This window comes from Calypte anna, chromosome 12 (assembly GCF_003957555.1).
Source record: "Calypte anna isolate BGI_N300 chromosome 12, bCalAnn1_v1.p, whole genome shotgun sequence".
Lineage (NCBI taxonomy): Eukaryota > Metazoa > Chordata > Aves > Apodiformes > Trochilidae > Calypte > Calypte anna.
The window spans coordinates 14,546,934-14,570,312 of record NC_044258.1 but is presented as its reverse complement, the minus strand read 5'-3'; the positions used below and the strand labels follow the sequence as shown (position 1 = coordinate 14,570,312).

The window sequence follows — 23,379 nt, the reverse complement described above, 5'->3', positions numbered from 1 at the left end:
TTTTTGGGACAATTTCTGAAAGGGATTTGGTACCACTAAGTCTGTGAAACCTTCATTCACTCTTCTGAGTCATTACTTGTGCAGTTCAGCAAAATCAAAAGACTTTTCAGCTAATTTTTTATAACTGCCTGGTCCTGTTTTGCACTGACTTATGTTCAAGTAGAGGTAGGGTTATTAACAGGATTTGCTTATATTTAATGCTTCAGACTTTTAATGAAATAAGTATTAAGTGAAAACTGCTTAAGGTCTGTTTTGTAAACTATCCCAAGACTATGCCTGTTTCATCTTATTAGAGAAAACTAATATTATTTTTTGAAACCAGACATATGTTAAGCACAGCATATTTGATCTAATGAATGCATTTTCTGACAGACTGACACAGTCTTTTAATGGAAAAATTACTACACAAACTGTCACCAAATAATCACGACCACCATGCTTATTACACTAAGCATATTATAATGATAAATTCTACTGATCAGCTGCCAATCTGCTAAGGTTCCCACTTGCCATTAACTCTGACTCAACATGAAAACATTAAAAAATATAATAATCTCCAGGTGTTTAGTTTTTGAACAGGGTTTTTTTTTTCCCTTCACATGACTCTTGAAAGAAAAACTTTTTTTTTTGTCGTAATTTCTTTACAACACAAACTGGTATTTCAAATATTATGCCTGTGTAACATGGCTCTTAACTCAAGTTTGGGGGAAGGATTTTTTTGTTTGGGTTTTGGTCTTTATTAAAAACAAAACAAAACAAAACACAAAGTTGTAAGTTTTGGCTTTGGACAAAGCAGAAAGTCTTCCTTGATCCCACAGCAATGGATAGAATCTGACCTAAAATGCAAGCTGCATTCAGTGTGAAGCATTAACAGATAAAACTCCTTCCTAAATATCTTTACATTCTTGCAACATGTTTGTGACCCTAAGGAAAAGGGCTGTGCAGAGAGGTTGTAAGCTGTAAAAAGAGACAGCATCTCAGCAAAGGATGCCTCTGCTTAGTGACAGGGGTATCTGGTAAGTATGAATTTGGGAAAACACAAACAGCTTGTGTGCTACTGGACAGGCAATTGAACAAGAATTATATATGCAGACTAACAAAGCACACAGGACTTCCTGATAAAATGAGTATTGATATTTTAAATCTCTTCGAGAGCTTTAAAAAAAAAAAATTAAAAAGCTTCACTTGGCCCATAGTCTAGCTGCCAGTTTTCTTGGGTTTACAATTCTAGTTTCCATTGTATATTTCCTTTTAAACACACAATAACTTCTGACAAAAAACAAAACAAAAAAAATCACCTGAAAGGGGAATTAAAAAAGAAAAAAAAAGAAAGCTTTTAACCATGTTTGGCTCCTACTTCTCATTCTTCCATCAGTGGGTAAAAAACACTTTGACTTAGTGTGATTTATAACCTTAGTTCTATATTAAACATCCATTTATAGAGAAAAACATTCTGCTCTCCATAAAATGCTACTTTCCTTGCTGTATGCTTAAAAAAAAAAAAAAATTAAGAGTAAGAATAGAATTTTTCAAGGTGTTCCTTCCAGGTTCCATATTCAGTGCCCAAAATCTAGGAGTGTTTTGTGCTGCTTATTTTCTCTAGACATCAATTCCTAGATTTGGGCAGCGAATACAAGATGTACAAATCAAATTTCATAAACCCATTTTATATACTGGCTTCTGACGTAAGTACTGGGCAAAAAGTCAAACTGACCTCTGTCAGTGCTAGCAGAGCCAGCAGGAAAAATGCAGCACAGCCATTCCAACACACACAAGTTTAGTTAAGTGAAATATGTTGCAACTTCAGTGAGCATTTAGAAAACCAGTTTTAAGATAGATTAGCTTAGATGCAAGGGTATCACTTGGACTATAGAACTAAAGGTGTACACTGAAACAAAGCATAAAGATAAATTTAAGTGATTATTTCATTTCTGTCTCTCATCACAAGTATAAGCATGATAGAAGTGTGTTGTTACTTAAACCAAACTTTTTCCTCCATCATACTGAGCTCCTGTTTGATGAGTGATTTCAGAAATTATTTAGTACAGCCATGTTAAAACAAACACCTTCTAGCTAAGTATACAATGCACTTTCCCTCAGTATGACTACCACATTTTTAGACTAATTCTGCAAACCAAATTTACATCTCTCCTCGTTACTCCAGAAGGATCAAATCCATGACAGGAGAGCAGAGTCTGGGACACTGCTCTGGCAGGGCATCTCCCCACTGCTACAGATTGTACTGCAGCAAGCACCTAAAATCCCATTTTCTGCTCTAACCCAAACTCCTGCGTTGGGCTCTGATCCACCATCACTCTGATCTCACCATGAAGAAGAAAAAAGGAACAAACCCCCCCAAAAAAAACCAAAAAAACCAACAAAAAAGAACAAAGCAAACAAAAAAACACCCCAAAAAAACCCCACAAAAAACCAAAACCAAAACAAAAAACCCAACTAAACAATAAACAAACAAAAACAAAACACAAAAACATTCAGAACAAATCTATGGAGGTTTCCAAAGGGAAAACTGGGGAGCCACAACAATTCTGGGCACTCCTCCATTGATGCCACCCTGGCAGTCTGCAGCTGCCTGGGATCTTGATCTGCTGCTCACACACTTATTGCAGCTTCATTATCCTGCTCTAATCACGGGCCCTGGATACCAAGGATTCTGCCTTAATCTGCCGCTGATGTCCCTTTTAATCATCCCATCAGTTCTGTTTGCACTGCAAATCAGGAGGAGGTCATTCCACCTTTCATTGTGTGGTGTTTAAACTTGCACCCTGAGCTGCTCAGACAGCATCCAAGCAAGGTTGGATTTATAACTCCACCAAGAAAGTTACAGAAAAGAATTTTTACAGAGTCCAAGCTATCAGTGTGACAGACTGCCAGGGCTGGATTGGCACCAGTACAATCTGTCATGTCTCTAGAGAGAATTCTTACTATTTCATAAAAACCCCATAGCCTTGCAGCTGACAGCCCATATTATTGTTTATCACCCTGTGTTAGCAAAACCATGAAGAGAATCTGATAGTCATGTATGCCTATGGCACTCCATTCATAGAACATTAACACTTCAGCAGAAGAAAAAAGAAAACATCAAAGCCTGTGTGCAACTTATACCAAATGCAAGCCCAGGTGGGACATATGTAGGTGTTACATTGCTGTATGCATTTACATCATATACTACAATGACCTTTCTTAAATCAACCAGAGTTCTTCAATATTATAAATAAATACTGATTAGTATAAACAATTTATCAAAGAAATAGGTTTATATATTATCTTTTATATAGACTATGGCCAAGTTAGCAATATTGATGCAACCTTATGTACTGCACTTCCTCAGTTGAAAATATTCAGTGCAATTGTAGTACAGAATGTTCCCATGGTGTAGATACCATCATGTAAACAGACAGTTTGATAAAACTTTATTTAAAATGGGTCTCTCCTCAAAAATCCATTAAATTGCCAGCCAATTTTGAACAGTGTATTTTAAAACCCAGAGTTAACCTCCAGAACTTGATCGGTTACCAGGTTTGCTTTGCCTAGCAGAGATTTTAAAGGTGCTGACTTATCCATTTTTACATTACACCTTCATCACCTGGCATTGTTAAACCCGTCTTACATTTACACTGCTGTGGTTAATACCCAGGAAGAGAAAAATCACCTTCTGAGGGGCAAAAGACAGAAATTTAGTTGAAGTGACACATTACAGAGCAAAACATAACTACAGAGATCAAGGACTTTTAAAATCCCCTAAGAATTTTTTTTTTCACAATAAAACAATTTGTGGAAGCTCCAGGTTGGTGAGCACTATGGAACATTCACACTCTTCTACACTAGAAAAATTGCCTTCCCCTCAGAAAATCCTTTGTTGAGGCCATCAGACAAAAAGCAAATACATCAAGCCCTTTCTAACTGCTGGCTGGGTATGCTTCAAAAATGGTGAGTCCATTCCCAAGACATTTGGACATTTTTACTTTTCAAATGTCATCTGCTTTTTGCATATTTGTTTAAATGCAGCCATGGTGCTATGAGCCAGCACTCCTCATTGGGGTGACAATCCCACTGTCATAGGTACAAATTCCTGCACCATTCCCTAATCAATCTCCTCAAAAACACACAATCCAAGTTTTCCTAAGAAGCATATCAAATCTGGCTATGTTTGAACTGATTTATTATGAAAACTTATAATTACAATGAAAGAATTTTCCTTAGGACATATTTTTGTTACAAATGCTCAATTCAGAACCCAAAGCTCTCACATACAAATATTTGGGTTTCAGTGTATCATTCCAGTTCCAAAATCCATCCACAGTACATTTAAGACATGTAAATAAAGCATATCTGGATGTTTATGATGATCCAACACACTTAAATGCAACAAAAGCCGTGGATTATTTTTCATTATGCCTTTGTACTTTAACTAAAAGCTTCATTTAACCTACTTCTATCAATCCAGGAGTCCTAGACTGGCAGATTTTAGCTCAACTTTCACTTTAGTTTGTTTTTAAAAGCAGGTTTACCTACTTGACAGGAAACACGAAAGGGTTGGCAATAGGAAAACATCCTGTGGGAAATATCCTGGCTTTCACTGAGCCACTTCAACTCTCTAGAAGTTTTCCAACATTAAATTTGAATATTTGCAAATTATTTACTCAAATCCCAAGAGATGTTATGATGGATAGTTAACCACATGCCTTTGAACAGAAACAGAATACAAATGTTAACTATTAATACTATTTTGTGCATTTCTTTACAGTAGTTACAGAGAAGCACTGCTTTTAAAACAGTAAAACAAATTGCACAAGTTTTGATTTCTAAATATCTTTATAATTTTCCTAGAATTTTACTTATGAGACCCAAAATCCACTCAGAACTGATCAATGCACCAAATACATTAAATAAGGACTGAGAAATTCTGAGTAAGCAGGATCACAGTTTTGTTGCTGCCATTGAAGAAAACAAAGAGCAGAGTGGAAAGAGATAAATCTTGCTGTAAAACTGTGAATGCCAAATTCAATATTATAAAATCATATTTAAAAAAAAAAAGATGATCATATAAATATAATTTAGGGTATTTAATTGACACTTTTAAAAATGGTACAACTACAGAACAGCCGAGATGGTGTTGTAGTTCTCTAATAGCTTGACACTAACTGGGCAGCAATGGGCAGCTCCCCCATGACAACTACTGCAAAATAGTCCCAAACCCAGCACATCTCTTCTGACCCCTAACACCACAGAAAGCAAAGACCAGATTACATATAGAATTATTAAGAATGTAGCAAAAAATAGCAACACTAAATGTACTGAAACAAATAACCTTCAAGTACATCCCCTGCTTCCACTGCTGCCCCTCCAGACGTTTGCAGATTATCAAAGGTTTTTTACGTATTTGTTACTAACCCTTGCAAACCCCTTTGTATTCAATGCATGAGTAATTCTGTAATCAGTTTCCACAGGACTTAATATTCCTCTATAGAATATGTGGGGTTCATCCCTGAGAGATGTAAAATAATGTCTGAAGCATCAACCAGCACACACTGTTACCCCAAACCTGCAGACAGACTCGACTTGTGCTGTGTTTTGCAGCTGTCTTCTGCAGTGGCAATCTGGAAATTAGGGATGCTTCCATCAGGTTTGCCTCAGCTCTTCAGAGCCTTGTGGAAAGCACTAAAACTCTCAAAAGCAGTGTGGGAAAACTGATTCACTGAGCAGAATCAGAAGCAAAATGGAGCCAGGGACACTGACTGATGGAAAGTCTCTTTTAGTTATGCATGTTCTCCCCATCCTTCTCCATCTCTCCTTTGTAAGCCCAAACACAAAGGCTGGAACTCCTCGAAAAACCTCTGGTATAATATCCAAGAACAAATTTCTTGTACACTTTCCTGAGAAACTTGCCAAGAAGAGGTGGGAAGGGACAGATTTCCCACCAGGGAACTGGCCCTGGACCTTTCAGTCAGTTACTGTTTTGTAATGTCAAGTGTTGGGATATAAATGTTGCAAAGTTATTACAGAAGGACAGCAGTGTACCTTGGATGGTAATTGGGCTATGGAGAGATTATAATGTCTACATTCTGAGCACTAATCTCTGTGTAGCACGTTAATGACATGCCAATACCTGCCCTGTCTGACTAAAAGCAAGTATTGAATGAAGCGTTTGCTATTTAAAAAAATTATTTGGAATAAACTTCAGGAAAGCTTCAATGATAATAAACAAAAGCAGCAAATAGTCAGAGGTAAGTGGAGCCTATCAGCATTGTACCAGCAATATTGCATCAGCAATACTCCCTACAAGACCTTATCACAAAGCATTATAATACTGTGTGATGTATTCAGAGGAGCTAACATATCCAAATGCCTGTCCAGCTTTCATCTTGCTAATGCTTCTATTCACATCACAATCAGAAATTTTAATGTTTTCCCTTGTAGCTATTAATTTACATATAGCAAACTTGAATTGTTGTATGTTGACTGTCAGACTCAGCTGTGCTGTTATTCACCCCAAAATACAAAGGAGTTATATGAGCTAAATGATTAAGTTCCGGAGATGGGGGTTAAATAAAGAGAGGCCTTGAAATGGAAAGCTCCATAGGAAAGAGATCAAGAAGAGTGAATTGACTTTGTTTTGAGCCAAAGAATAAGAGGAAATATCACAGGATACACAGAAATAGTAGTGTCAACTCAGTAAACCACAGTATTTGATTTTTAAGAAACAACAGGATAACAAGACATTGAACACAAATATTTTCCTTACGTACTGCACGACTACCTAGTGACATCCACCACATGATACAAAAGCTTTGTGGGATTAAAAAAAAAAGGAAAACATGTAAATTGCTACTTAGAACAAGCCACACAACAACTGCAATAGCTCCTCCTCTTCCCTGAGGTGCCACTGCTTAGGACAGATGAAGAAACACTGGAGCCAAGAAGGAAGCTCCCATCACCATCTCTGATGTTACATCTTTCACATCTGTCTCCATCCATAGGGCACTGACCATGCACACCCTATGGATGTGACAACCCATGAGCTTTCCTATAGGGAATGGGACAAAACCCTTACCAGTCCTCTATACATATGGGCAGTGCTCACTTGCAGGAAAATCTCATGGAGAAATGAGACCAGCCAAAGGGATCCAGGCTGGGGTTCTACCTGCACAGCTAACACCCCGTGTTCCATCCCAGCCTTTAAACTCAAGAAATGTTAAATTTTTTTCTGGATGGAAAATGAAGACAGGCAGCAGACCTGTGGTAAGGTGAATTGCAGTTGTTTTAATAGATGTTTCAAGAGTTGAATTGCTTTGCAATATTTCAAATCCCTTGAAAAAATATCTCAATCTACAACACTAATAGGAAAAACAAATACTTGGGGTTTCTCATTTCAAATCCGATCCTTACATTATTTTACACTGAGTAAATGTTTAGGCATTAGTAATTTTTCAATTATAAAGAAGGATCATTATAGCTTATATCATTAGCACTGGTCAATCACAATTGGTGTAAAACAATGGTTTTCATGTTTAAAAACACTGACCATGTTAACCATACACTAATTAAAGTTTTACAACAGCATTAGCACAGCAAAGTCTCACTGAAATCACCCCTGCAGTCAAACGAGGGCACGAACCATGCTTGCACAATAATTTCTTTCAAATCAAATCAACCAGCCCTTTCACATTTTCCTTAGAACCAAGCAAAGCTGTAATAAGGTTGTGCTAACTACAGTGTGCATGCAAGTTTAACCTTTTAAATAAAAAACACAACCACACCTGACACATCCAGGCTGGGTCTGCAATTCCCATTTCCTGCAAAGCTGAGATACAACAGCACTGAGCATCCTGCCCACAGCCAGCCAGCCCCAGAGCCCTAACCAGGAATGTATCTGCCCTCTGATTTATAAATTACACGGGTGAGCAGGCTCAGGAAAACAAGCTAAAATTAACATGCTCTTAATAGTTTCTTTCTTTAATTAACACTTTGATTAACAGATGCTTATTTATCTGGAGACCTGACAGAATTGCAGTCAGCTGCCTGAGCTTTAATACCCATTTTCTCCCCTCTGCACTTCCCCCTCAGAGAGCTTTTGGGGGATTTTCTGGTTTCTGGGGGGTAACACCTTGGTACCATCATCCCCCCTGTTTCCCAGCCAGCTCTGGAGAAAGGCACCCACTCCCCATGTGTGCCTTGGAGGGGCTGGGCAGCCAGGCATGGAGCAGAGCCCACTCCTTTGTCCCCACTCATGGCAAATTCCATGCCTGCCTGCTTTTAGGGCTGGGCCAGGCAGCTCTGGTGACATTAAAGAAGGCTCCTCTGGGCCCCTGGCAGTGTGTAATCCCTCCCCGTGAGATGGGCACTTGGTGAACCCCACCAGGACACCTCATCCTGGTGCTGGGGGGTCCAGGCTGGCCCTCACTGCCCCTGGACAGCCTTGGCATTACCAACAAGCTTGCTGAAGAGCACTGGAGCCATGGAGGTGGCACCAGCACAAGGCAGACATGGGCATGGCAGCAGGCAGTGCAGATGGAGGCCAATCCCCTCTGGTGATTCCCACTGAGAGCTGCAGGTCCAGATTGTCAGCACTGGGCTGGTTCCTCCTGTGAATGTGCTCCCTGCCCCACATTGGGACAGTTCCTCCATGGCTGCATCCCCAGAGCTGCATCTTCTTGGGATGTTGGTGGCTGGGGATGCACACACATGGCCCCTGTCACCTTGGCAAAGCACAGGAGAACACTCCAGCACCCCAGGTGTGCTTCTCCAGCAGCACAAATACTCCAAGGTTTCCTATCCTCACCTCCCAGATAGGTCTTGACATCCCAAGCTTCCCAGCTCTGACATCTAAACAGCAAGGTCTCATTTCTACCCATGCATGGATACTAAAATCTATTTTTTTTACCAAATTACTAATTTCTAGACCACTTCCTAAGTACTCACTCATAAAAATGACAGTGTATCTGCCAACAGAAAAAACAATTGGAAGAAACAGCTTGTGGCTTTTGCTCTTGTTTTAAATTACCATAATTAAAACTGAAGTTTCTGGTCTTTCCTCACTTATCAAATTACATCCAAATTTATTTTTAAACCAAGCAAATCACTTTTTCACTAAAATAAGAAGCTTGCCAAGAGGAGAGGCAGTTGGCTTGTAGAAATGCCTTTGTGTATTAGCATCAGTGTGTTAGCATATTACTTTTCATTAACAAGGGTTAAACAGAAGCACAGAGCACCATTTCAGCAGATTAAGTTTTGTTTGGGTTGGTTGGTTTTTTTTAAAGGAACATGCAGAAACCTAGAGACTACTGTTCCAATTAACGAGCTTAGAAATTAATACTAAATCTTAAACCACAGATACTTTCCCATGTCTATGCACTCAGAATACAGGACAGAACCACTACTCCTTTTGCTCTGAATTTCAAGAGAAGTTGACAGCTCACCTATCCATTAATTGTTCAGGACAACTCAGGAATACGAACACATTTCCTTGGAATATGCTGTTTTTAAAATACATCTCCTTCTATTGCTAAAATTAGTACCAGAGGGATGCATGTTTTGGGAGGATTTGTTTCTCTGGTACACTCTTCTACTTGACACCCATAATTAAAACTGGGTGAGTGTCCAACAAATTTTAGTGGTTCAGAAAATTCCTGACTCTAAACTACTATGTGGGGAACCAGAACTGTCTTTTTTAAAAAAAAAAATAGAATTTATCTTTTGATCTTTGATTTGCCCTACTCTCATTTTTGGACCAAGAAGGCAAGTAACTTCTATTTTGTTGTTCATTCCACAAATAAACTGACCAAGATCAGGCAATTTAATTCCCATATGGCATAATACAGAAAGCTGTCTTCCTTCTGAGGAAGAGTGAGGACAAAGGATCCCATTACAGAGAAACCCCAGCAGCTGGGCATCAAGGCAGGAGCTGGAATGGAAGGGAGAGGCATAACAGTGCATTCAGACAGGGAGAAAACAGCAACACCCACGGGAAGGCACAAAATGCCCCAGAGAGAAGGCACTGGGATTTGCTGCTTGCTTATGTTTCAGTGGCAGCATACGTGCCAACTGTCTCAGCCTGTGCATTTGTATTTTATTTACTGTTTTCCAGTGACTAAAGGCTTCTAAAGTAACTTCATACAGCAAACATTCATGAGGCTTCACCTTGAAAGAGATGGTGCATGTGCCACAGCTAAATCACATGCTGCAAGTGCACTCTGACAAATGCAAAACTAGATTTTACTAAATGTAGTAAAAACAACCTGTTATATAAGGTAATGAAATTATTAAGTTCTTTTCCAGGTACTAAATATTTTTAAGTTTTATTTTCTATCTACTACTTGGAGTAATTTTTTCTAAAAAAATCTCTAAGACATCAACAAAATGAGATTAAATATAAACACACAATCAGCTAATACCTGAGTTCAGAGGCCTAAAATTAGCCTTGCAAGCTGTGTTAATACTTTGTGCAGATCCATAGACAAAGGGACATAGACCTGTACACACTGCTTACTCCTAGGGAACAAAGCTGAAGTGATGAGACTCCAGCTCTAACATCAGGACAGCACAGGCAGCATTTGCAGGAGAGAGAAGTACTCAGTATGAATCACTCCAGAGAACCTAATTTCCAGGTCTTTGAAGCTTCAGAATTATCCAAGAAGGACAACTTGAATTGCTTTGAAAACACTGCAATGCAAGAATATTTGCTTCCTACTACTCAAGATAACGTGAAGAACAGCATCAGCCCCCTCATTGCTTTGTTTCCTCACTTGAACACATGGAACACAAACAGATATTTGTATTGCATATGATACTATCACTATGCACACATGCAGTAGCTCCTCAGTATGAATGGGTACTGCAGAATATTAAGAAATGTAAAAAAAACCCAAAATAATAATTCTACAAGCTGAAGTATTCTGCATATTTTGCACCACGAAAATGGTTTTTATGATTTGCTAGAGATTTTTTTTTTTATTTACTTACAATATATATTTTCTTGTCTGGTTTTGTGAAGTGAGATAAAAGATCTAACATGTCTCCTTCCACTTGTCTGTATTTCAGTGTTATTTTGAAATTAGACTAATTCTCAGAAAACTGAAGAGCTGGATTTGAGATGGTGTCCCCTCCCACCTCTCTGCTGAGAGGTCCTAAATATACTCAGGTTTATCATAAGCATCAAAATCAGCATTCAGACAGCAAAGGTAGGACCTCTCAGTGCTATTATAGAAGGCAGGTGGGAAGATCTTCACTAGGCAGTCACCATGTGCACACTCCATCCTAGCTCTGGCATCTGTATGTCGTAAATTGGCAGTCAAAAAAAAAAAAAAAAAAAAAAAAAGACAAATCATGACATGCAACCTGAAGCTACGTGCATGCACAGAGCAAGAGGTGTTGCAATGGGAGTGACAGTGATGGCAAAACACCCAGGACAAAGCCACAGATGACCAGGCTTCATTATCTCCACTGCACAAGAAGCAACTCATTTATTCTTTCTCAAAATTCAGCAATCTCAGGCACCAGTTTCACAATCACTTTAAGATGGTTGCTGTGAGCTAACACTGCCACAGCAAAAAGTGTTCCTGCCCTCTCCCCCAGTCCTGACTGCTCAGTTTGAGCCTTTGCACCATCTGCTCTCTCCCTAACAAAGAGCAAACCCATCCCTTCAAACCCTGACATCTCACAAACCACAAAGCCTTCTCACACCAAAGGCAGCAATTAACAGAAGGAGGACCAGCCAGAATTAAAGTGTGACCTGATCCCAGGGAACAGGCTGGAGGCCTAAGCAACAGGAGATGACTGTGTTCTGAGCAGCAGTAATGATCACTTTGCCAGTTCCTAGAAGTTTTAAGGGGTACATAAAAAAAAAATAATAAAAATCTTGACTTCCAAGGAATTTCATCTTTTTGATATCAACACTGCATACATCAGACTTCCTTACACTGCAGCCTGCTTATGTTTACTTTTTGTACTGTCTAAAATTGTTTTGTTGTAAATATTTTGCTTTAAAGAGATTGTTTGGTTACTGGCTGCTATTTTTATTCTTCCTGGAAGGAAGAGAATGATGGGCATTGAGCCAACACCAAACTTCTTGAAGTTGATCAATCAAGAACTCCAGGGTGGTTACTTGGAAAATCAACTTTGCTGCTCTAGGGGGTGCAGGGAAAGAACCCTGCCATCTGCTAAGTGACACCAAAAAAACAGCCTCAGTGAAGGGAGCAACAAAATTAGACAAAAAGCAGTGATACTGCTTGTCTTTAAGGCCTTTTCTGTCTTTTTTTTTCCAAAGCTGAAAATGAGTGCTCCAAAGTACCATCATGAATGAAATTCCCAGAATCTCCAGAACCAAGGTGCAATGGATTTGGAAATCAGAGGATTTTTCTCTCTAGCAGATCCCACTTTGGAGACTGTCTGATGCACCATAGAAAACACAAAGCTATCAGGCAAGACCTCTGGTTTTGCTGTTTTCTCTTCTTTTCCAAGTGGGCATGCTTAGAAGTTCCTCAGGTTTCAGAAAAGTGGAACGAGTCCAAACTAAAATGGGTGACTGAGTACAGAGGAACAACTTGACAGGCTTGTTGGTACACAATCAAGTGACAGCATTTTATGCCTTAGTATCAACTCCACTTACACAACATTCTTGTTTACAGCAGAAATACAAAATGTAACTGCTACCCATATAGCATGTGCCTCTAAACAGAGAATGAAGGCTTCTAAACACACTTATGCCCTTTTCAGAGACTGTAACTGGAAAAGACATTTAGTACATTAGATTTCAAGTGTACAACCACAGCTATGGTGGACCACTGCCACCTGGGCAACTGAGAGAGGGCAGAGGAAATAGCAAGCAGCCCAGGAGCTCATCAGGGCTTTCAGCACATCCTAAGTAGCTGCCAAGCCTCCAGCTTTCCCGGGTACATTCCTGTGATCACAGAAAGAGGTGATGGGAATGGTCCCCAAAGTACCCATCCTCATTCTGAACACCTATTGATCCTATGGAGACTGTGCTGGACTGGCCACAATCAAAATTAAATGACACTACCTGTCATTCTCATTCCTTGACAAGCAACATGTGAGCATCAAAGCCTCACGATCCTAACCACCTATACAAGTTTTTCTGTGGCTATCAAAGCAGTCAAATGTATTTTTAGAAGGTGGCTGGCAGACAGCTTTGTGACCCACAGGATGACCTTTGGTCAAAGAGTACATGGCACTATGATGGGGAGGAGACTGAACTGTGTCGATTTAAAACCTTTCCTTTGACCTTAGAGGCCAGGAGAGGGCTAGGATGGCCTGCTTCCAGGCATACACATGGTTATGTGTGGCCTGTCAGGAAGCCAGAATGAAACCAAAGAAAATGAGTGCTAGCTGCACGCCAGTGATGAGAAGGGCCAGAGCCTTACAGAGTATTGTAAGGATTCTCATTATCACCTAGGAAAGTAACAGGAATGAAAACTACTCCACTATGTCCACCACCTTCACAGAGAAGAACTTCAAAATTCTTAGCCTATGAACTCAAATGAAGACTTCAGCCATAAAGTAACAAAGGAGACAGCCAATTTTCCCCTGAGCAAGGAGAGGAGCCATGAATTCCATGTGAATATCTATGGACAATAATGAACAGCTCTTTAAACTATCAAAGTATAACATACAGAACTTCTGATCAGCTCAAGCTCAGCTCTACAAACAACCCACAAGCTTCTGAAAGTTTTAAACTCAAAGATACAAGGGTGCACTGGAAGGGGTGCACCTTCTACCTAAGCCACAGAATTAGCTGCAACACACCACAGAAACCAGGGCTGTGCCCATCACCAGACATGACAAACAGGTTCTGTGCAGCCAGGAGGGTGACACACAGAGGACATGGCACAATGCAACTTCTGCTTGGCAGAGGAAGAAAATCCTATGGGGTAAAAAAGTAAGTAGGTGATCTGGCTCCACGAGACACTTCTTCTGGAAAAGCTACTCCAAATAGAATTGTGAGTTAAAGATTTTCTGACAATCCTGCCAAACAACAAGGAAAAACTCAGTGATGTAGGAAGTGCTTTAACTCTCCAGGAGCCAGCTCTAATTGCATCCTTTGCAAACCAGTGTAAAGAGTGAGAGTTTTATACCAACACAGGAAACTCATTATTTGGGGAAAGAGAGAACAGAAAGAAGGACAAGGATCTCCTGATGATGGCTCTTTTTTCTCTAACACAACCTGGGGAAACAAAAAGTAATCACAACCTTTGTGGCCAGCAGCACTCTCAGACACTGTAGAATTTGTATGAGGCAGCAGAATAGACAAATATTATCAGGAGTTAACACACTAGACACAGGGATGGCTTTTTTTCCTACATCACTTTGCTACTGTTTAAAGGATTAACCCATTCCCTGCTGCATGACAATTGGAGGAACATCTACATAAACTATAGAGGAAAAATCCTGATTTTTCTGTAAAAGCACTACATTAGGTTTTTGCTTCATCAATAGCAGATAATAGAGCCTGGAAGTATTTTGGCTGTTACTGACTGAGATAGCTAATGATGGCCAATTTATTCAATACAGGTACCACAGGCTTATGTAAAATTTTGTATCAATGTATCTATTTTTAGTTATAATTTTCTACATTTTAAAAAGATAAAAAATTTCTACATTTAAAAAAGATACTTGCAATGGTTTTCAAGTTTCATATTGTTAAGGAGCTCTTACAGAGCTGAGTTGTGCAAGATCTACTCCATGATTGCTACTTAAAAGCTGTTTGAATCTTCCTTAGATGTAGTCACCAAACAACATTCAAAAATCTGAATCAAATTCAAGGCCTTTTACATTACTTGGATATTATCATTTAGTGTTAAACTGAATTAAGCCCTTATGATGAGCTTAAGAGTTAGCATTAATTGTGCTCTTTTGAAAGTGAATTTCAGCCTGCAATTACTTTTTTAAATGTAAATCATGTGGTTATTGATTCTATGCATCAATAAACTTAGAGGTTTCATTGCATACAAAGTGTTTTACACTCCCTCTTCTGGTAATATCTTAAAAACACAGTTTCTAGACTATGTGGGTCACATGTTACATTAAGTGTTTCATATTGCCTGGAATTAAAAAACAAAACCCAATCAAACATGGTGAATATCTGCAAGTTTGTTTCCAAAAAGCCAGCAAACCAATGCTCAAAAATGAGTAAATATATAACAGATGAAAACTGCTTGACATAATACCCAAGTAAACTAGGTAGTAGCTATATTGTAGCTGTGCCTAAACCCAAAATGTTATTTATTTCTTTTAATTTGGTAAGAATAATATCCTCTGAAGTTTTCCCAAAAGCTCAGCACTCACATAGGTGCCTGGTTACCATGTGCTGCACTACTGCTGTAGGTGAGAACACAACTTTCCAAACACTGTCTGCTTTTCCTGAGGCAGCAGATGAAGTTCCTGCAAAATCCTGCTTTTCTACAGGACCTACATGGGTAAATTTCTTCCATCTAGAACACTATTTCCTTTTCTCTCCACTTGTAGAGAAGTGGTGGACATTCCTCTTACTGCAGAAGGTGCTGAAAGCTAGATGTACATCCTACACTCTTAAAAAATAATTATTTAGAGTACAGAAAATGAGATTTTAAATACATTTAAGAAGTTCAGCATGAAAGAGTAAAAGGGATATGTATGAAAACAAACATAAGATGACCTATTAACGCATGTTGTGCATGCATATATCCCTCCCTTTCCTTGATGGCCAGTGCCTGATAAAGCTGGGAAATGTCTCAAGTCCAGGACACTGTTGTTACCTCTGCCTCCCACAAAATGTGCAAAATCCAAGAATGCCATGACTTCACACAAAATACATTAATAGCATGGCTGCCAAAACACTGAGAGGAAAAACTAGTGAAAAGGCTTTTGTTTGTTATGCCCTGGTAAACCTTTCTTCCACTTTTATTCTACAGTATAGAGTAATAAACCCAGCACTGCATCTACATCATTCTCCCTCCTGCAAGGTCATTTTCTCTTACCTTCTTTATTTAGCTTCCTCCTTATTGTCTCCAACTATTTCTTTTTATGTATCTTTTACTAAAGTTCTTTGTTTTACATTTCCCTTTTTAGCTATTCCCCCATGCCCTCCCTTTCCCCTGCTCTGACACACACACACACAGACTGCAAACCACTTAAACCTGTGCTGCCCCAGCTCTGCCCAAGCTGCCACCCTCCTGCCCCAGCCAGGTGCTGCACAGCTCTGCCCTGGGAGCAGTGGTATCTTAGCAAAAAGAATTTATGTAATGGATGGTTACTGCTGAGATTTCCTATCTGACCTTTGTAGCTCTGCTTGCAGAGAAAGAGGCTACGTGCAAATCCTGTCTTTCAAATGCAGCAGTTTGAGAGTCAGCTGGTGTGATGAGAGGTACAGTCTGTGCAACTTAAAACTATGTCCTTCCATGAAAACAAAAAAACAAAAAAACCCCACCAAACTCTTTTCTTCATGACAGTTCAATACTCAATATTGTTTTACAGCTTCCCAGAATACTTTTCCCTGGAATCACAAAGCACTGTGGTGTTCATCTGAGGTTTGCAGTTCTTGGAATAATCTTCATAGTTCACGAGAACACACACGCCTCCCCAAAAAACAAATTAGGAGGTCCTTATACATAATTGATCTGCATGTGGTGAGCTTTGGAAATTAAACCACTCTTCAACACTAAATTCACATCTTGATGTTTCTGACACGTTCCCAGCTTTCCTCCACGACAGCAGAAGTCCTGCCTTTTTTTTTTTTTTTTCCTTTTCTTTTCTCTTTTAACTCCATCTTGGGCTTCTCCCACCATCCCAGTGCTTAAACAGGTTGCAGCTTCATTCTTCTGCACTCAGTTTTGGGCTGGATGCCAGACCCAACGTGCCCATGGCCTGCCCTGGCAGTGAGTGCCACCTCCTCTGGCTGAGCTCCAGGCTGAAGGAGTGGCTTAGGCGTTAGAAAGAGCCCTTTTAGCCGGGAAGGAAACCTTCCAAGGATGTGGAACATGTAAGCTGATGCACAGCGGCCTTCCCTGAACCTGCAGAAAATCTGAAACGATGGTTATGAGAGCTGTGTTCTGCTCCATGTGCCATTTCACCAGTCAAAACCAATGATGAAACTTAACACTGACTGGTTTTAGACTGGTTAACTCTCTCCTTGTTGAGCGTTTTTAATGAGACGTGATGCAGCTATCCCAGCAGGCTGCTTCCAAAGTGAAGCTGTAGCCAAATGCACTCAACAGATACTTTTTATTAGATCTGCTTGCTCTCTCTTACTCAAATCTATTGATCAAAATTTCTCTCTCATGTAGAACAACTCCTTCTGTAAGCTACAGTGAAGGTGGCACTGCTTCCTTTTTCCCTACTAAGATAATTTTTTTTTTCTTTTTTTTCTTTCCACTTGTTCTTCCCCTCATCAATGTTTACCTCTAAAAAGGAGCAGTTAATTCCAGTCTCCAAATACCCAGCAAGGAGATGACTGTAAAAGAACAGGGTTTTCATAGAACCCTTGTATTATTTTATACGCTAAGACTTGTTTTACTTTAACATATTAGTAAGAACAGAATAATAAAACAGAATAAAAATATCCAGCCAGCAATAAAACACAAAAGATTTCTGCATTTAGGTCTTTTGCTATGGCAGCACAGCATGAAATTCAATTCACACTAATCAAAGAGAAGAAAAGCCAAAAGCACACCAAAGCACTCCAAATTTGCAGTAGTGTAATGGTAAGTGGTAAACTGAACAAGCAGTTTCTTTAAATCTGAAGCTGAACACCACTTTTTTTTTTTTTTTTTTTTGTTAACTGGTACTTAAAATTGCATTATGTCTTCAACCAGAGCTGGACAAACCCATGTGCCCACAAAAAAGAAGGAGGTTTTACTAGAAAACTGCCACCATCAAGATCTCAAACAGACACCCCATGCTTTGCTGTAATAACAGAGACCACAGCCTTACACTTACACAAATCATCTTCAGAACATGAATCGTTTGTGATGTTACAATTAACCACAGCACCAAGCTTCACTGCATCTTAAAATCTGCACGGCAGAACTTGTTTGTGACTTTAGATCCCAACTAGCACATTTGGTATTCAGTTAATGGCTTTAGGGTACACATTTCAAAGCCCCAAATATATTTACAGTTTCTTTCCAGGTGCTAAAACTTTCTTATTTAATGATGCATTATTTAAAAATAACTAAATAATCAACTGAAATGTTTCTTTCTGAAATGAATCCTGAGCTGACCTCTGAGCCCATTCCTTTCTGAGAACATGCCAAGATGATTCTTGCAAAAGCTACGGAATTTCACAAATATCTGCCAAGAAGAAATTAAACTGGTTGTTGCTGGACCCAGAGACTAAGACCCAACTGGAATCTGCTTGCAAACCACTGCAAGAGGACTGGATTTAAACAGATGCTGCTGAAGCTTCCTACAATCATTTGTTAAATCATATATATTAACTCCAGCCAGATTCTGCCAAATGCCACCTGTGCACATTTGGCAATATGCTTGGCAGATTACTCCAGCACACCTGTGACACGCCACAGAATATTCAAGTTTTATCTTCATTACTACTCTACTACAGAGTGTTACGGATACCCAAGAAAATTCTGATGATTTTATATAAAATGTTTTCCTACTGCTTTAGAAAAAAACATTAGTGAGCAGTGGACACTCAATTACTGAAACAAATTGCTTGCTGCCCAAAGTATGCAGCCCATAATGAAGCCTTATCCCTCCAAAATGCAAACAAACTCAGGCAATCTCCCATGAGGAAAAAAACCCGCAAAACCCAAAACCAAAAAAAACCCAACCCCAACACAAAAAAACCTCAACCCAGTCCTCAGGTCCAATGGCTCTGGTAGAAGATTCAGTACATTTCCTTCTTTTCCTGTCTATTCTATTCTAAACAACAACATCTGCAGAACTTGGAAAAATGCAATTTAAAAATATTAAGCATTGATGTAAAATTTTTCAGAACAACTGATGACAAATTTGAGATAAGAGGATAGGACAAATCTACATTCAGTTCACAGCATGTCAGAAGAAACCAAACATGTAGCAGTGTAGGGACTGTAATACTTAAAACTACAAATGATAAAACATCCGAGATACAACAGCATATTTGCAGGGATACTTAATAAATCATTTATTCCAGTTCAAAAAAAAAAAAAAAAAAAAAATCACAAAAAAAAGTTATGTTCTTGCCAAATCCAAGCACTTAACACCAAGAAAACCCCCTCTGACCAAAGTAGTTAACTTGGTAACTAAAGGTGGGTGTGAGAACTGGCTGAGGGATGAAGGAATATGGTTATACAACTTGAGGTGAAGGAGATTCTTGAGAAGCTTGACTTGTAGGATGGACCCAAGTAAATGATACAAGTAAACATCTCTTGCTAGGATCTGCCCTCTGAGTCTCTCCAGGCTCTATGATGACCTTCTCTAGTCCAATCTCACAGCTTCCTGGGAACTGCAAAGGGTGCCTGGCTGTATTATCATCCTGTTTCTGAATCCTGTACTTCAGGTTTCAATATGCACTGATCAGACACTGAATAGCTTAAGTGATTCCCCACCAGCTCAGAGAACAGTAGCAAGCAAAGCTCACACTACTGCTCACCTTTGCCACTGTGTGCCAAACCTACAGAGGTTAATTAAAACACCAGACATAGCTTTTTAATGACTCAACAGCCCAGCAGGCTATCATCTCCTCTTTCCAATATGTACTGTATTCATGCTTTTCACAATCACTCCATGACTCACAGGCACTGTCAGTTTAAGTTTTACCAGGTAGCCTTCATTATCACTGCTGAGTGTTTAACCCCACTTGGTATTCACGGAAACCAAGGCACAGAGGAAACAAACACCACCACAAAATCCCAGGAAAAAATCAGGAAAAAAACCCCCCATCTCCACACTGATGCTCCTTCCACTCTGCTGAAGCCTCCTCTCTGAGCCACAGAGCAGCCCAGATGGTGCAGAGAAGCATCTCTCCTCAGACAGGAGGCTGATAACCACGGGGAGATGTGATAAACCCCTGAAATACCAACCAAAGGTCGTACAGCCTGAAAACCACAGCACTGCAGGGTTTGCACTGAAATAACTGTCATGATGCCTTCCTCAAAGAGCAATGTTTGGGTGCAGCATGAGAACCCCATCCAGCACATCTTTATGGGAAGGAGAAAGAGAAAAAAAGGGACACAGGCACAGCACGCTATCTGCCAAGGGGGTATTCCTGAAGGAGCAAGACAGCAATTTGACATACAAAGTCATTTTACTGTAAGAATTTATATATTATGAGGAAACTGTGCAGGGAGTTAAGAAATGCACGCAATATAAACACAGAGGGAGATTCTATGTGGCATGGAAGTTGGAGAGGCTGGCACACGATTATCCAGAGTGTAGAGAAATACTCCAGCTGGAGAAAAAGACTGGGTTTTTTTTAGAATAGGTCATCTTGACAAGCAATCTCAGGTGCTTCACCCTTGAGACTGCATGCCTGAACATTATACCTTTTTCCCCATTTTTCACATCTGAATTGACCTCAAGCCATCCAAGGAAGATGCCAACATGATGAAAGCGTAACCATTCAAAAAGCAGCAGCACGAATACAGCCAATAAAGGACTTAAGCCCCTTGTCCAGCCACACAAATGAAGCAGCTGCAATCTGACAGAAGAGAGGATTTATCTTGAAACAACTCTCCTCAGCTGGCTGCCCTGCTTCTGCCCTGCCAGATCCCCCACATCACTGCCACTCCATGCCAAGAGGGTAAAACCATTTGAGTATAGTGTGTGCAGCAGCTGACTGGCAGGCTAGAAGAAATACCACAAGCAGACTTTAGATAGCTCATTGTATTGGATGGCTTTTAAAATTTAACCTACACATGGTGTTCTGCTTATCAAATATGTCAATAAATTTCACAAAAGCATGTAACAACAGTGTCGAATAAATTATTAAAATGGCAATTCATACTCCAAATGCATGCTTAAATTGCCTTAAAAAGTAGAATTTGATTTTTTCTAGTCAAGTATCAGTTACATACAAAAATCTGTGATTTGCATCAATGAAGTATTTTACTGAAAAGGTCAAATATTCTAATGACCAAGGTCACGTTTAAATTATTTCTGACTACCAGGAGTCCAGGAAAAAAAGCCAGCATATGCCCTGCAACACACTTTCAGCCTACCTAGCTAAGTAGTTTATCGCAAATATGCTTTGGAATAAATTAATTAGCTCATTAGTTTAATTAATAGTTTGTTTGGCCTTCCTTTGACAAAAGTGACATTTTAAAAGAGCATATTCTACTTCGGAAAACAAAATCCCACGTGACAAGTTTCAAAGAACACCAAGTACAAGTGACACATAACACCCCGAGCTGTAGAATATTTTAGGAGATTACTACTTCTCCAGAAACAAAAATAACTTTAAAAGACCCTAAGAACATCACAAAGGTACAGCTTCATTGATGCACTGTAATTTTTCAGAACTTGTTAAAGTAATCTCTCCTTGATCAACCTCTGAAATAACTCCACAAATAAAACACCTAATTTAGAGTAAACTGACTGTGATGAATCTAATGAGTGTTTTACTTATTGCCACAATAGCATACTTTTGTTTTAGAACTGAGTGTTTTGAGAACTTCAGCAATTTCCTTCTCCTGAAATACATTGTGTTTAAAAAAAAAATAATACACTGTTGCCTAGTGATCAATCACTTGCCATATTTATCAGCTTTCAGTTTGCTAGAATGAGGGACAACTGCAGAAGGATTTCAAGAATGTGAAGGCTGATAAAAAGCAATGAGCACTAGCCCTACACAAATTCATCAAGTCAGCCTACTTACCTCTCTGAGGTTACAAGTTTGGCAAACTAAGGTCCTTTAAAACGTCCACCCCACCCAAGCCTGTTTTTCTCATCAGAATGACCCCGCCTGTTTCCTCTGCACACCGCAGCACTCGCTGAGCCTCTTCATTGTTCACAATGGGTTTAAGAAATACCAAGAATAACCTCATCAGTTCCATCCCCTCCTTCTGTGTTTCTCTCAAAGTATTAATCTGCCTCTGATATGTTTACAGTAGAAAGCTTCATGTTTAGACATCATGCTCCTAAAATGTGATACACAGAATGGGAACATTACATTACTATTTGGTCTTTTATTTTTTAAAAGTATTGTCCTAACTTTCCTTTTGTAGTTCCCTTTTCAGTCAGTTCCTTTTAAATGGCAAGCAGCAAGAGTTTGAATTAACTTCACCACTTTAATTAACTTTACCACTGGTACAAGCAGCATTACAACACCCCATGTTTTCACGTCCATGGTCAAAAACTGATTCTTTATCTATTCAGTTCTTAACTGCTTCTTCAATCTTGCCTCAAGGCTGTCAAGCCAACAACTATACTGGTTCCTACATTTGTACAACAGTGTTTGGAGATCACCTGCTTACATCAGAAAGACAACCCAAAGTGTTGCAGATACCCCCAGCTCTCCATCACTACCAACCTGAGCTAGCTGCATGTTACTGAACTCAACGATGGAAGATTCAATATGCCAGCACTCAGACCTGGGCACCATCCAGTCTTTCCCCATAAATTTATTTTTAACTGTCAGAATCAATTTAGTATGATACTTTAGAAGGATTAATTGGACATCCCAAACTGATACCCAGTAACAGGTGAGGAATCACACTGGCAAGGAGTGGACTTGCTCTTGGCTGATATAAAGGCTTACAGCAACCAGAGTAAGAAAAACTGATGCCTGTTTTTTTTCTTCTGGCTCTCTACAGCTCTGGAGACTTACTTCCAAAAGACTGTGGGGTTTTTAAGAAAAAAAAAATATTAGTAGTGCCATCCACAGAGTAATAAACAAACTTGTAAGAATTAGGTCACAAAACCTATTCAGACTCTTCCCTGAGTCACTCTGAATGACAAAACCGCAGAATCCAGCAGCAAGGGTATGGGTACAATCCACAAGGCCTTATAACACAAACAAGGTGGAAAGGATTACAAGTTCACCCTCTGCACAGCATAGGAAGAGCCTTGCCCTGTTTTTAGGAAGCAGCAGAAGCAAGTACACCTTTTCTTGCCATAGAGATGGATTATTTAAAGACGCAGGAAAAGTTACCCTTGTCCTCAGTACTAGAAAAGACTCCTACCCACACCCAGCATATTCTCCCTCGTTAAACACAGAGGCAATCAGTATGTGCACTGGCCTAGAAGAAAGTGAACACATACAAATGTGTACACACAGAGGGAGGAAGTAGTTCAGAAGATACTCTGTCCATCTTTTTTATCAGCACTTGGTCAGAAAACATCTCGTTAATCGCTCATAAACCATCTGAATTTCTCAAGCAACAAAAAGCTGAATGCCAAAAACCTCCTATCCAAACACTGGCTTTTGAA

At 39.5% G+C, this 23,379-nt stretch overlaps 1 protein-coding gene across 6 annotated transcripts in view; it reads right to left on the bottom strand.

Annotated features, from left to right (window-relative positions):
• ATXN7 (ataxin 7) overlaps nt 1-23,379 on the bottom strand; it is an 87,073-nt gene that overhangs the window by 14,234 nt on the left and 49,460 nt on the right. The window lies entirely within an intron of this gene.